A 4,475-nucleotide genomic window follows, 5' to 3' on the forward strand; every position below is an offset into this window, starting at 1 on the left:
GGAGCAGGAAGTGAAGAGAGAGAGGAGAGGGAAGTGGCCGCTTTTTTAAGGGGAGAGAGACCACGCCCCAATGGGCTGGTATCTCAGCAGTGATAGGCTGGAGGAGTGGGAGGACCTCCCGTAACACCTCCCCCTTTGGTTTAAATAAGAGAGTTCTAAACCTACTATAAAATTATATACAATAAGTACAAATATCCTATTCTAACTAGCTTAGGTCTTGTATAATAAATAACTTGGCCAAGTCATAAGAGAAAAGTAACTACATCTATATAGTCTTCAACCCCATCGAAGATCTGACAAGGGAAATAATGTTACCTGGTTAATTAGGAACTTCAGTAAAATAACTTCCAAAACATGCAACAAATCACAGAGACAACTAGCTACCTAGGCAATCACCCAAAGTCACATTAGCAGCGTTGAAGCAACCAACTTTGGCTAAGGCCTAACATAACTGACATTTTCAAAGGCAAGCAACTTTTCAAAACTATCTTACCCTGTCTTGGCAGGAAAAGACAGCCCTGTTTTATCCATTGATGCATGCTCTGTATCTTTGTCAGTGGTTGAGGTATGGGCATTTCTTTGCCCCAAGGCCAGTTCTGCCAAAAAGAAAGGCTCCAGGTGGAGTGTCTTTGGTGCTCAACATTCTCTCGGGAATAGAGGAGCAATTGTGTCTCACTACCACAAAACTCTGAGTTAGATTAAAGGCCATTTTCTACAGCTCTTTGAAGAAGTTGAAGATTATCTATCTATACTGAGTATAATCTCTATATATCTAAAGAACCTGATTAGTCTAATTATAAATGACAAACTTAGATGACTATTAGTCTATATAATTCTCAATATCTATCTAACTTAAAGACTAAGACAATAAACGACTGTGAAACAAATGAGGACAATGACCTCCAAATATAAACAATGTACAAATATACATTGCAGTAGGTAAATATATATCAATACACAAACATTATATAAGTATCTTAATCAGAGGTAGAAATGTACACTGCAATATGGTAAATATATACAATATATATATCAATACAATATATGTCAATACATAAAAATGTTTTAAACAGAGGTAGAAACATGCATGCATACAATAGTCAATATAATTTAACTTTGTATCAATATACAAGAATCTATACCAATATATTTGTCTAAAAACAGTAACTCACAATTACAAATCTATTATCCCATCATCCCTCTTTTTTTTTTCAAAATGATCCCTGAGCTTATAAAATTCCTCCCCCAACCCTCAATCGTATACTAATTATAATCAACCCCTAAATGATGTCCCTAAACCCAAGGGCAAACTTTACTGGGAGAGGGGACGTCATCCTCTAGAATTACTTCCAGCTGCCATGGGGGCGACGTTCTTTCTGGGGGATCCTGTGAAAGTAAAATGATGGTTAAATTTCAAGATCAATGTCTTTTAAAATTGCCAATAGTCTCTGAGTATTTTGTGCAGGTCTGGCCAAAATGTTGTATAAGATGTGCACCATTTCAGCTAACCAAGTTGGAACTGTCTTGTGCAGCTGGTACCCAAAGCAGGTCTTGTAGTAGCGCTATCAGTATCATGACGTCATATCAACCAGGTGGAGTTGTTGTTATGGGGCCCCATCTTCTTCCTGGAAACTTCAAATGTCACTTCAGGAAAAACTCATTGTTCATTATGAAAAACTTAAACATTAATCATATAGACATATATAGACATATATATTATAAATCATAAGCTGAGGTTTCTGTTAGGAATATTTCCTTAACAGGCTTCATAGTCCAGGACTAACAAGTTTCAGGTGTATCTTTAGAGGTTTAGACTGTTTAACTCCCTTTGTCTTCTAAAATGTGCACACCTTTTAACCTAAAGCAATAGCCTTTTTGCTATGACACCAAGATGTAAATCTGTTCCAGTTCTCTTACAGATACCTACATTCATAGCGCCAATAATAACAATATTTTTTTTTCTTCTAGCCACCTGCCTTCCCATCTTTCTCAAGAAACAGCTGCCTGAGGTCTCCAGGATGACAGTAAACTGGATGTTGCTCCAGCCACGCCTCTCACTGAGCGTGAGCCCACCAACTCCCAGCTCTCCCCTCTCCCATGTCTCCCATGACAACAGAAAGCAGCCAGACTTGAGCCAGCACCCCTTTATCCAAGGAGTCTAAAGTGTTTGGTTGAGGGGCTTCACCTCAGCTTTCTGGCATCCCATTATCCAAAAAGCCTGGAATGTTTGGTCAAAAGCATCACCCCAGCTCCCTAACACCCCTTTATACAAAGAGTCTGGACTATTATAGTCGGGGGCCTCATCCCAGCCCCCGGCACCCATCTTTGGCATACTGGGCAGAAAGTTCTATTTCAAGCCCCCTCTCCTGGGAGTTGCCTTGGTCCAAACTCCACCTCCTCGAGAGGGCCCACCAAATTGTAGCCCCTCCCCAGGGAAGGTCAAGATCACTCCCACAGAGACTACTTACACTGTCTCCCGGAGAATGAACATGTGTTCTCCAGGTTTCCCCGTGGTCTCCTCTTCTCTCTCTCTCTTCCCTTCCCCATGCTTTCCGGGTCTCACCCGGGAGCATTGCATTAAATATGGGCATCTTTAATTCTGTCTGATTTGGTGATTGGAATTATTTCTGTCAGCGGAGAGGCTCATCCAAGAAATATTCCTAACAGTTTCAAATTCTTTTCAAATCTTAACTTTCTTTCAAGTAGGATATCATGCTCTTTAAAAGCAAAAGTCACCAACTCTTGGGGTTCTCTGCCTTCCCGACAACTTCTTGCAGTAACATCACACATTAGGTTGGTCGTCCTTAAAGACATGTTGGAAAAGGAAAAGCTGTTGGGGACAAATTGGGCAGGAAGGAAAAAGAGAACAACATTCATTGCCTTTTGATGAATTAATAGAGCATTTCTCCTGTGATTCCATACACCTATAATTTTTCAGATGGCAGTACATTCTCAATGTACAGATAAATTAATTACACAATTTTATTTGTAGGACCTACAGAAAAGAGCTTTGGTAGGTCTTCAAATTTCTCTACTAAAACTTATCTCAGACATCTGAAAAAATCTATTCACTTTTTGAAAACTTATTTAAAATAAAGCTGTTACTACTTTTTACCAACTAGATTAGTAAGAAAATGCTACTTATAATCTACCTCGGGTTCTGTGTTATTGCCAAGTGTTTAACAAAGTCCCTGGGAGTAAGAGGTTTTTAACAAATTCATAATAGATTTGTCTTTTAATTCTCAGAGGAACAAGAAGCAGTAGATAAGTCGGTCTTGGAGAAACATCCTTCTAATATGTATCTACTTTCATTATAACCATTTTTAAGGACTATTTGGTGCAAGAGATATTGACGCTCGTAGATTTTAATCCTACGTCTTCCTCTTCAGAATTTAGGCTCCACAACATAGTGTCTTTAGAGGAAAAGAATCTGAAGATAATCACCCTGGTGGCTGGAAGGATTGCCAGTTCTTATCCTCCTCAAGTTACATTCAAATGTCAAGCACAGGCCTCACTCATAGATGTGGCTTTTCTTTGGAGAGTTCAGGGGGGTTAAATCTCCCTAAGACATTTGAAGTTCTCCTTGTTATGATATTTTTTCATGATTTTAGTTTGTATTTTTAATATTTCTAAGTTATCTGTATGATTCCCAAGCTTACTGACAAAAATTTGTGTAGCGGTCCTCAAACATGAGGGGCCATGGGCTAGGGAAAAAAAATCCATCAGTTTATAATGGCTGAATTTTGTCACCTGGCAAGCCCCAGGAATTATGCTTGCCTTTGAATAAATTCTCCATATCTTTATGACAAGATCATCTTGTCAGAATGTCAGCCACGCAATTGTTCATTTCCAAAACAAGAGTTCTGCAAATGTATCTGGTCATCAATGCAGAATGTGAGTGTACTATATTCTGCTGAAAGTTTCTTCTTCTTGGCCACCCTTCTTGTATAGTCTTAATCCTCTTAATGGTTTCTTCATCTTATTTTTCATTAAATATACTCACATGTAAAATATTACTAATAAATATTCCTATACCATACTTCTTTCCCTTCCATAATTTATGTGTCTTACCTTCTTTTCAGATTTTAAATTCCTTAATTAGAAAGGTAGTGCCTGGCCCATCTCTCCATCCTGGGGGACAGCAGCTGACACACAGACGACATGAAGAACAGTTTGCTGCATGAATAAAATCACTCAACCCTACACCCTGGAGGAAAGGTATAAAATAAATCTAAAAAATGTTAACAAGCTGATTCAAAAGCAGTTTCAGATAAACTGTTAACAAGTTCTCAAGAGGAACACTTTTGGAGTGTCACTGTGGAGGGCCAACCACGAGCCATAGATGTGAACGCAGCTGTGCTATCTTCAGGATGCACAAGTTCACCTGCAAAGCTCCTCGGAGCACACAGAGCCACCTAGTGACAAGTGAGTCCCTGGGCTCCACTGCTAACCTGGGTCAGCAGTTCTCATTTACC

This window comes from Microtus pennsylvanicus, chromosome 19, assembly GCF_037038515.1.
Source record: "Microtus pennsylvanicus isolate mMicPen1 chromosome 19, mMicPen1.hap1, whole genome shotgun sequence".
Lineage (NCBI taxonomy): Eukaryota > Metazoa > Chordata > Mammalia > Rodentia > Cricetidae > Microtus > Microtus pennsylvanicus.